Source organism: Meleagris gallopavo, chromosome 1, assembly GCF_000146605.3.
Source record: "Meleagris gallopavo isolate NT-WF06-2002-E0010 breed Aviagen turkey brand Nicholas breeding stock chromosome 1, Turkey_5.1, whole genome shotgun sequence".
Classification (NCBI taxonomy): Eukaryota; Metazoa; Chordata; class Aves; order Galliformes; family Phasianidae; genus Meleagris; species Meleagris gallopavo.
The window spans coordinates 55,547,178-55,558,530 of NC_015011.2; the positions used below are offsets into that span (position 1 = coordinate 55,547,178).

Consider the following 11,353-nt stretch of genomic DNA (forward strand, 5'->3'; position numbering starts at 1 on the left):
GAACAATTAAGCCATTTGTCGTTTCTGTATCAATTCCTGTGGGTTCTGATTTTGAAATTGCATCCCAGGGTTTTAGTCAAACACAGTGTGGAATTTATAGAAAATGTTTAGTGTTGGTTTAATGTTGCTTCCCTTGAAATTAAATGGAAGTTTTGAAAATCCCATCAGTACTGTGTGATTGTTGATGGCAACATCATTAATGATGTGTAAATACATTGGCACAAGATGTACAACATGTTACATTTGTATGAATGTATAAAAAAAAAAGTGAAGATTACTTTCTAGATAGTGAAATAGTTACACCAGATTAAGATACATCAATTAAGGCAATGGGAAGTTGCTGGAATGCAGGTTGCACATATAGTTTGTTTACTGTCTGTGGAAAGCTTCTTTTCAAGAGAAAATCACACCTCTAAAGATAAAATGATATAAAATTGCAGTTTAGGATTGTGTGAGGCTATTATATATTATATGGTGAGAGGAGGATAGACAGCAGGGAACAAGATGTGCAACAGCAGAATTGTGTAATCTTCCCTCTGGGTATAAGTGACTTAAATTCACCTAAGAGGCAGGTATTCTGAGATATTGCATTCATAGTTGGTGTGCTGGAGGTCGTTATTTATTTCAGATGTGATCTGAAAGGCTGCCAGCTTTGTCAGATGCTGGCCTGCTATTGGCTCACACATTTTTAGCACTGTGTTAGGTAGCTGGATAGAAATAATATTTCCTACCTGTGGGTTGAAGAGGAAGCTGTAAAAGGAAGGTCACTAAGACTATGAGGTATTTAATGAAGAGAGAGGGAGGGAGGGAGGTAATTTTGAAACACTGAGAGGGTTAATGAGAAGTTAATGGAGTTGAGAGTTAATAGAAGTGCTGCAAATTATTCACATCCATCAGAGTTCTATATTTAGTTTCTGGGTATTTTTTGCAGGTATTTTGTAGATGTTTAGAGTTGTTCAGGATCTTGCTCAGGGCAGAGGTGGATTTGCTCCTTCATGAGAAATATTATTCTGTTCTTAACTGATGTCACCCCAATTTTCACAGTGTTATTTATCACATAGAGATGAAGTAGTAGAAACTTTATCTTCTTTTTATCATTAACCATACTTGGCCCATTGAACAGTAGAAGTTATGAGTCAGAAACAAAAATAAGGGGTAAATGCTTTCATTTTTTTCCTATTTCAGATTTCATTTTGGTCTTCCAATAGTACTGTCATGATGCATTCTGTGTGCCTCAAATTCTGAGCCTATTCATCTGTTAGCGGGAAAATTATAAAAAAGGTAACAAAATGTCAGGCTTTGAATAGTGTCTGGGAAATCAATAGCTGATTAAAGTGGAAAAAAATCTGTTTATTTACTCACTGAAAAAGAGTTACACTTAGACTTCAACTCATTAGATGTGAGAAAATCCCCTGAGGAGACTGCTTGAAAAGACTTCACTAGTTCTGCTGAACGCTGCATGAATGTCTACACTGCTTTAAAAATGACTTCAAAAGTGCTCCGAAAGTAAAAGTAAATTAGGAAGGGGTGCCGAAAGTGTTAAAATTACCTTGGGTCCTAAAAAGTCCTGCAGCATTCACTTCTGATACTAAGCATCTCAAACGCCTATTAGCACAGACTGTCAGCGTTTCTCTTTCTGCAGACAGTCTTGGTGAGAAAAATTGTGGCCATGAGCTAAACAGATGGGTGGACGTGTGGGAACCAGCTCTATTCCATCTGGCTCTTGGGAGCTGCTGTTTGGATGGGGCTGTGGCATGGCTGCTGCTAGGACCACACGTGGGAGTGAGGGCAGTGCCAGGAGACACGGACATGGGGGGAGTCGGAGCTCATCATAGCACATGATGATGAAAATTTGTAAGCTAGCTGCAATATTCAGACCAAAACATACCAAAAAATCCAAGTCTCCTTTTTGGTACATAAATGCAAAAGAAGTAGCAAACCATGCTTTGTTTGAAGCCAGCTGTAGAGAGAAAAATGCATTAAGTTCTCCTGGTGTTTTTCTTTCTCTGTGTACAAAGGTATGTTTTCTCTCACAAGAACAGTCTAAATATCCCATTAATGCTTTACGTATAATATTAGCAAAGCCCTTTTCAAGATAGATTACAGTATTTTGATTCGTTACTCATCAGCATGTATAATTATCGTTTAACAATGTTATGAAGGACTGATGAAGGGAAGCAGGTGTTTAAACATGCAGTACCAGTAGTTTGACACAGCATTTAATTCTCTTTATTTGTGCTTTTTAAGGACATCCATTCAAGGAGGGAAAACAATGAGCCACTATACAGTTGAGAGTGTTTGCAAGAGAAGGAAAAAAGATGTTTAGTCGATTTTCAGGGCAAGCATTTTTCAATTAATAAGGGTGTGGTTTTATATGATAGTATAACATATGAAGATAGTGAAGTTAATGAGTTATGTTACAATTTTAGATTGCAAGAGACTGATATCCTCAGATGGGCTGTATTACCCATAAAATGTTTCTAAGTGTCAGGGTAATGAAAATTACATCTTGATCCTGAAAAACAAAGTATGATTTTTTAAGTCCAAAGGAATGACTGATAAAAAGCCTGAGAAGAAGATGGCTACCAGGGCCATAAGGAGAATTAGTGCAGCCACAGGAATGATGCCTACCCTACCTGTCCCATGCCAGACCTAGCTGAGTCCATCATACCTGAAGGAATCAGCAAAACACTGGCTCAGACCAAGTGGATATTGTGTCAGTGCTTTGTTCTGACTGCTTGCAGGAGAGACTTTCCTGTTTGTTGATAGAGAAGTATCACTCAGTCCTGTTCCAGCTCTGGTGACTTAATATCTCTTTTTTTAATCCCTCTCCAGCAGATATGCCAGCTTTGTGATGCTTCACTTGCTTTGTTTCTGAAGAACCATCCTCTGCACAAAAGAAATCTACAGTTGCAAAACCAACAATTGCTCATCTGAGAGGCAAAATGATTTTTTGCGTTAGCAATTTTGCTATTGCCATTATGACAGCTTTAAAAGTGCTGAATCTATTCCTTACCTTATGATGAAAGTCACTGTGATCCCTGTCAGCTATAAAGTGTATACACAAAAAAATAAACAGAAGATGATGTTTCATCATTACACCTGTGTTTCTCTTTGCCTGTTAATTTTGTTTTCCTTGCACAGTATTCTATTATTCATGAAAACTGTGTCTTTTTAAAGTGGCTTACTTTATGGGTAACTTTGATATTTCTTTTCCTCTATTTATTTATCTCCTAATTGCTGATACATGCTATTAACAGGGTTCTTAGAATTATTGCACCTGCTGGGATGCATAAACTGAATTTTCTTCCACTTCTCATTGATGGCCTTTTTCAAGTAAGTTCTTGACTAACTTGAAAGGAATATAAATCTTCCATCTTACTCGAGCTTTGCTTCCACTAGGCAGATTTGTTTTTAATTTCAAGGGTAATGCTTACAGCGAACTGATTTCCACTTCATGGAGATGTGACTGTTGATATCAAATCATGCCCTGGACAGAGCCCATTCAGAGATCCTCTATCATCTATTATCATTTCTCGTGGAGACTCATCTCTCTTATCAGTTAGCATGATAGACAACTTGGGAAAGGTGTCATTCTGCTCAGCCATTAGCCCGTTTTACTTCCAGTGAGCTCCTTGCAAGTCCCCTAAGGACAAGGCTGTAGGATTCTTCAGCTACGGTCATCACGGCACAGACTATCTAACCAGCATCTGTCCCTGTCAGAAATAAAAGGAATTAAATATAACAATATAGCCTAGTTGTATTTTATTAATGCTCTCTAGGTACGAGGGATTTTTCCTTGTTAGTGTGGGTGTCAGATGATTTTGCTGGGTAGATTTGCTCTGTGAGTACAGTTAGCTCTCTTTTTACTTTTGATATACGCTGCACCTGACCAATCCTTAAAGCATGTACTGTATTTGCATGCTGAGGTGACTGTGCAAATGCCAGCTCCTTTGAATTCTGTAATTGGGCTAAGGAAGGGATATGCAGATAAATACAGGTAGTCAGCATCTACTTCACCTAATGGCTGGATCCACTCCACAGCTCACGGGATGGCTGGTGTTTGGGCTGGCTGATCCTGTGCTTCCTGCACCTCCTGAGGTTCTGGTAAGACCTGCTGCTCTCCTGCTGAGTTTCAGGAACAGCATTCCTTGTTGCTGGCATCATGGCATCATGAAAGGGAGCAGAACTGCCTCCTGTCCCTGTCTCCTCTCTTTGCCCTGCTGTATTCACTGCGCAGCCCCAATTCTTCTTCTGAATGTCTACATTCCCCTTTGTTATTTATCTATGATGTAGGCCTTGGGGCTGTTCTGATGCAGTGATGGACCCTCAGGCTCCCAGGGCTCGTGCCCAAGCATGACTCAGTGGAGTCATTTTGGGGGCTCAGCTGAGGGTCATTTTAAGGGAACAGCTGCTGTTACCTGGGGAAAGGTATTCACATCTTCTCAATTTTGCACATTACTTGGATAAGATACTCTTGAGGTGCCTTATATAGGCAGGGGGAGAGGTAAATTCAAGCCCGTTCGCCATGTCCCTGCTCTGAATCCTCTTCCAAATAAGTCTGTCTTTTGGTTTACATTATAAGTGCGTTTAGGAAGCTAAGCCTCCTAATGTGGGCAGCTAAATATTAAACCCTGCTGCTTGCTTTCTGTCAGAGGCCCCAGGGCCTTTCCGTCCTCTGCTGCCTCTCAGCTTATCAAAGGAGAATTTTAGGTAGAAATTCAGCTCCTTGCCGTTTCCTCAGTGGGCTTCTACATCTGCATGTTTACTGGGCTGACTGGGGTGGGAGTGTGTGGCCGGGAAGGCCTCAGCGCCTATTTGGTTTAAGGAGAGACTGCAGGATGGGCTCTGCGTCTCCTTAATGAGGCTTTTGTGTTCAGATAAAAATGTAACTTCTGGTATCAGTTGCATGAGAGTTATGTTTAACTTTTTGGCCTTTAAGAAATTATAGTTTGACATTAAGTTTAACTTTCCTGGCTAATGAAATTACCATGATGGAGCAGCCCAAGTAAATAATAAATACAATAACTCTTCTTTGCCTGTTGTGTGCTTTTACTATTCATAATTTTTAGGACCATAGATATTAGATACACTTACGTAAGACTTAACGAACAGTAATTATCTTTTGGCTAAAGAAAAAGCCCAAACGAATGCTAAGCTGCATTATCGCTTGGCTTCTGACATGAGCTGATAATCAGATTTTCTTGCTTAAATCCATGGTGCTTGAACAATGCTACCCACTGTCTGTCCTTCCCGATATTACCCTTAATTAGAAAGAACAGAAACACAAATCTGAATTATTTCAAAATCTGGTTTCCATGGTCAGCAGTTGGAAGGGCTTAACTTTATTACAAATAAACCTGGCTTTATTTACTAATGAAATCTGAAATGCTGAGCCTGTAATAGTAGATAGTCTAATAGTATGGTGTTTACATGCTGAAAAAATCTTGTGTGGGCAAAGTATTTTGTAATAAATCGTTAAGTAATTGAATTATGATTCTTTCATCCAATTAATAAAGAAGAGGATACCCATAAGGAAGCCCAATGCTATAGTAAAGCCAGGCAATGACACATTGTTCTCTGGCCTCAATCTTTGTGTGTAAGACTTTTTAAAGATGCATTTAGCAAATGCTGGTTTCTATGTCATATATTTGAGGTTTTCATTTGCCTTTTTCTTACTCCTCTGTATTTGCTTACTTCTTCTTCTTCTTTTTTTTTTCCCCTGAGCACTCAACAGATTAACATTCCATTTTTATATAAATATGGCTGAAAAATTATTGTAGTTATTTATTTATTTTTTTTTTCTGTGGCTACTGGACTGGAAGCTCCTATTTTTAGACTACAATCAACCTTCTAATTTGCAGCAAAAACTTTTATTCTATACAAATCACTAGAAAGGTTATTTTATCTACTTGACCTCTCTTACTCCACTTTGATATAATTGCAAATCTAATCCTTATTTACTGTTGTGGTTTTCTTTTAGGAAAACATAACCTGAAAATTCCAGAAGAATGGAAGAGTAGGAGTAGCTAAATGATAATAAGAAAGAAAAATGAATCCCGATCTTTTCTTTAGTACACTTTTTTTTGTAGCATATACATAATACTCATTAATGTACTAGCATGCATACAAACCCTATGTTAATAGCTGGAATTTTCTGCAGCATTTTCAGGCTATCCTCCTATTCTAGTAAAGTACTGTACACCTTACATAGATATTTTGTGCATAATAAATTGTTATTTAAGGAAAAAAGTCAGTAAGAAAACCACAGTATTCCTGGCAAGCTAACAATTGAAAATTACAGGTGTTAGGAGTGGACATAGGCGTAAAGTAAATAGTTGCGGTGGTTGTTTTTTTTTTAATCAAAAGAGGCTACCTTTCATTCTGAGAAATTTATTTCTTTTAAATATTTGCAACCTACAACTGATAGCACATAACGCCGCTTTTCTTTATTCCCTGACAAAAGGAATAGCTCGTGGTAACAAGCAGATACTTGAGTGGGCTGTGCGGCATGAGGTGTACCATCAGCCAAGAAAATCAATATTTACTGTTCTAGTATCTTTGTAGTGTGGGAGTTTGCCTTGTTTAAAAAGAGGACTGTGTATAATATATAAGGCCCCGCTTTTAGTTAATCAAAAGAGCTGTATTATTGAAAAGGGCACATTCTTTACAATGAGTCACACTTAACCCTCCAAGTCCTTGTCTGTTCATTTACTGTGCAAAAGTTAAACTGAAATCATCTGAACAGTTACATCTGAAAAATTCTTCCATTAGTTTTCTTTGTGAAAAAGTATTTATTATGAATAATAATCATGCTTAACAGTAATGGTACAAGTGATGCCTATTTGCTAGCGGCAAAGATGAGCATGCTACCATCAGTGGAGGCTCAGATCTCTGTTGACCAGGGCACAGTCCTTCTGGCATGGGATGATAGCAAGGGCTGATAGAGAATGCATCCAAAATGCAGTACTGAGAATTGCTGAAATTCAGTTCTGTGCACTACTGAGGGAAATAAACTTTTGCCCTCAAGGAAATGTTTGTAATGAATAATACAATTAAGAAGTCTCAGAAATAGTTTCCCAGTAACAATGGTTTACTTTTTGAGATTACATTTTTACAGGAAAGACTCAGATCTCCGTTTTGCATTGATTTTTTCCCCCTCATTTCACTTTGCGTTATGAAAAGAGAGTTTAATCCCTTATGATAAATTCTCAAGCTAGCTTTGCCTGCACTAAACCTTTCATCTGTAATTTTTTAATTCATTGTGGAAGAGAGTATAAATAAGGAAAACAGATGCTAGATATGGCTATAGGGAAACTATGAAGTCCTTGGGCCGGTTTTGTGAACCTGAAAGGTACTTACTGAGTAGAAATTATTGTTCATTTGATTGTTCAGCTTTATTTTTTTTTCTCTTCTTCCATTGCTTATTAGACAGATACTGTTTATGATGCCACATTCCAACTTCTATTTTGCTTGTGGAGAAGCATAAACCTATACTTTGAAAGCTCCTGATCCCATGAAAGGCTCTCAAATGTCTTAGAAACCACGAGTGCTGTTTATAGTTTAATGAAAAAATGGAGACTTAATAAGAGTTCTTTAATCAACTGTCTTGCCACTTTTCACTGTGTTGTCCCTGGTGCAGTCTGTTTTCTTCTGTTTTCTTTGCCAGGATTGAAGTATTAGGAAATCCAAAGAGAACGATGTGGTATGTATGCTACTAGACAGTGGAAATGGTTTTGAACATGCTATGTGCTGAGAACTCCAGTCTGTAGTAAATGGTGCTGAGGAGCTCGGAATGGTGTTACCCCAAGTTCTGAGCACAGCTCTCAAGATCACTGAGCTCCATTCTCCAACTAACATCCCCCCACAACAGCTGCCAAAACCTCCTACCCTGGCTTTTCACAGTGTTTGCTGGCTTACTCAGGAGATTGGGGTTGAGTGCCTAGGGTAAATACCTTAGAGATACTGTGTGTAATATAGGCAAAGAATTCCAGTTGTTTATGTCTTTCTAGACAGCTGATCAGCTGAACAACACTGGTGAATGCAAGGGGAGATGAAGGATCAGGTTGGAGTGCACAGGAGACAAGACAAGGTGACAAATACTTATCCAAAGCTGCAAAGGAGGAAGTCAGTGAGGGCTGTGGCAGATACGGGAAGGTTGATAAGCAAAGTTAAATGCAGAGTTACTATCCATCAGGTAAAATTAGTTCTGTAGAAACCAAAACAGTCATCACGCTGTGCCATTTAATGGTTGTGTAGTTTCTGGGAGCCTGCTGGCCTTATCTTGCCCAGCTTCTACTGCTTAATTGTAGAAAGCCTATCTTAAGTAAAAGAAATTAAGTCACTTGTTTGGAAATGATTAGGAAAAAACAAGAAGTAAAGGTGAATGGAAAAACCTGTCTAAATTTCAAACTACATAAAAAACTTTTTTTTTTTTTTTTCTCTTTAGAAACTCTTCATCTGCATACGAGGTGACAGTATATTACGCTGCGAAATATTCCCTGCACCTCCACTATGCTGTGGGGTAGGAGGATGATGTCTGACACATGTACATGTACAGAGACATATTGAATCTGACCCATGTTTCACTTCACACAGTGCAAACGCCGCAAGAAGAAAACTTGGCTGCCTGGCCTCATACTTGTATTACCTTTGAGAAAGTTGTGTGGTCCTGGGCTCAGCACTAAACGCCAATGCAAAAGTGGAGTTACATCTTGGGGGGGTTCTCCTTCACCTTCTCAGAAGAATAAATGTTGAAAATTCTTGGTATAATATCTGTGTTTTTAGTTAAGTGAGGCTTCGGATGTTGGAGTTGTCAGTGTTAAAACTATGGCATCTGTTGCTATCTACTTATTTGAAGGAGAAAATAGAATATCAAAGAGAAGTTCAGATGTGTGCTGGTAATGTTGGCACACAGATACACACTGTACTGAAAACCATTCCCCATTTAGTGCCTAACAGGGCTCTCTGTTGGGGAGGAGTTATTTGTTATAACTATTCTTGTACAATAAAATTATTCTTATATTTCACATAGTAGCATTATCTTATGACATAAATCTTCAGCACACTTAGACCACATGGCCTTTTCATAGTAAATTTTAAAATTTCAACAATCGCAAATGAATAAAAAATTTAATATGGCCATGAATTCCTCCTTCTTGTTTGTTTCTAGCAGACTGAAAGCATCATATATTGCTTATTACGTCACTGGCTTGCTACCCTTGCCTTCTTCAACAATGATGATTGAAATTTGCCTTTACATACTTTTTCTTTTCATGCTGAGAAGAAACATTTCAATTATCTACTTTACTTTTCTGAGTAGTCTAGAACAGGTCATCTGTTGGTGGTAGAATTGGAGCTGAGCTTAAGAACATCAAGAGTTCTCAAGAGTAGGAAAGCTCTTGTCCTAGTTTCCCCAGGATGACTGTCCCACAGTCTATGCTAACCACAGCACCTTATACATTTCTACTTCTATCTTTCCACCTCTGGGTAATACTGTGCATTTCCTGATCCATCTTTAAAATAATTTGTTCCAGATTGGAGTTTTAGGCTTTCTCTCCTGTCATATGGAAGCCAGCAGGGTGAGAAAGCTTTTAATGTTATTTCTCTTTCTGGTATTGTTTGTTTGTTTGTTTGTTTTCTTTTTTCTTTTTTTTCAGAGTCTGTATGACTCTGAAACAAAATTTCACTTTGTTTTTCCCATTTTTCTTTCTTCTTTTTTTTTCTTCAAGATAGGCTGGAAGTGCACCAGAAACATGTCATACTGATTTCCATGAATGCCATATTCTGTGTCTTGGAAAGAGCCATGACGACACCTCGGCATGCAGAACCTACTTAAGAATATTGCCTGGAGTTGTTAAGACTCAGCAGGAGGGTCTGCGTAACCTTTTAGCTTACTTTGAAAAGCAGAAGGTCCAGTTTGTTCCTTCCCAGTAGTCCAGGGTCAAATGTTTTCTCAGTGGGGAGCAAGACATTTTCTGTATAGTCTTCAGCTTCAAAGGAGGATTGGTGTGAGGCCAAATGCCAAGTGCTTTGGAAGTTTCTCCCAATAGACTGAGGGCTACAGTCCCTTAGTAGGGCTTAGTACAGCCCTTAGTAGGGCTATAGCCCTACTAAGAATGGGCAGAGATTCATCACGGGGTGTCTTGATAAGAAGCTCAAATTTAGGAACTGCTTCGGATGCTTAGCAATAGGTGTTTGAAAAGATGTGCTGAGAATAGAGAGCGGGGGGAATTTCTCCTATAGAAAGTCAGTTGTATCCATAAGACAGTCTTGAGTTCTTATGTCCTATGGACTGAGATGTGAGAGTTTATCTGAAATGTGTTTTTAAAAGTGACAGAACAAGTGTGACCAAGTCATACAGCTTCCAGCAATACCTGAGGCAAAATTGCAAATGGTTCTTGTGTTGATGTTGAATAGTTGATTCAGAGGCGTAAAAAAAATTGGGAAAATAGGGTAGTTGGAGTATTCTGGATGTTTTAAACATTTTTTTCTGTTGTTGTTAAAATAATTCTCCCTCTGTGGATTTGTAAACCAGTTTTAGTTCCCAGAATAAGCAGGAAAAATGTTTTATGAACATATTGATTATTAGACATTACTGCTGCAATTTTATTCTTCAGGTGTTATTATGAAGTATGGAAAATGATGTCCTACTCTTCATGTTGTGTGCTATTATCAGTGATTGAAGGCACTAAGGACACACTGTCAAATGTTCATGATGCAGGTTTGATTTTTCCTTATCTTCTGTATACTTTACATAGAGTGTTTTTAATAGTTTAAGTGGCAAAAGTGATGCTTCTTCTGAGGACAGTGTCAAGGAAAACAGCTTTACTTGGCTGATGTGGAAAGGTTTAGACAGCTTTCTTCAGAAGCTCTGGTGTTTTCTGGGAGCAGTGACTAGATGTCAAGCAGGGTTTATGCGTCTGTCTAGGATTTGCCTTTTTTCCAGAGCCCTTGAATTTGTGTTGTGGTTTAAGCTGAGCACTGTGCTGTTGTTCACTTAACTCCTTCCCCTTCCAGCGGGAGAGGGGAGAAAACTGGAAAAAAAACCCAACAACAAAGTAGAATTTGTGGGTTGAGGGGAAACTATTTACTGAGATAGAGAAAAGGAAAGGGTAATGACTATGATAAATAAATATAATAAATAATATAAATAAATGTATACAACAAGTGATGCACAAGGAATTGCTCACCACTCCCTGACCAATGTCCAGCTAGACCCCCGAGCAGCAGAAGAGAGCCACCTCCTCCAAAACTCCTTCTGCATGATGTCCGGTAGTATGGAATATCCCTTTTGCCTAATTCTGTTCCCTCCCAACTTCTTGGGCCCTTTGCTGTGAATGGCCTTGGCTCT

General features: G+C 38.6%; 2 long non-coding RNA genes across 2 annotated transcripts; both read left to right on the forward strand.

Moving 5' to 3' along the window:
- Positions 1–679: 679 nt before the first annotated feature.
- LOC109365575 lies at positions 680–2,332 on the forward strand. Its single transcript, XR_002111271.1, has 3 exons — positions 680–780; positions 1,186–1,281; positions 2,248–2,332. It is a non-coding gene; the product is annotated as an uncharacterized LOC109365575 (long non-coding RNA).
- Positions 2,333–4,026: 1,694 nt separating this feature from the next.
- LOC109365576 lies at positions 4,027–9,017 on the forward strand. The gene is made up of 3 exons (XR_002111272.2): positions 4,027–4,431; positions 8,013–8,197; positions 8,450–9,017. It is a non-coding gene; the product is annotated as an uncharacterized LOC109365576 (long non-coding RNA).
- The last annotated feature ends 2,336 nt before the right edge of the window (positions 9,018–11,353 follow it).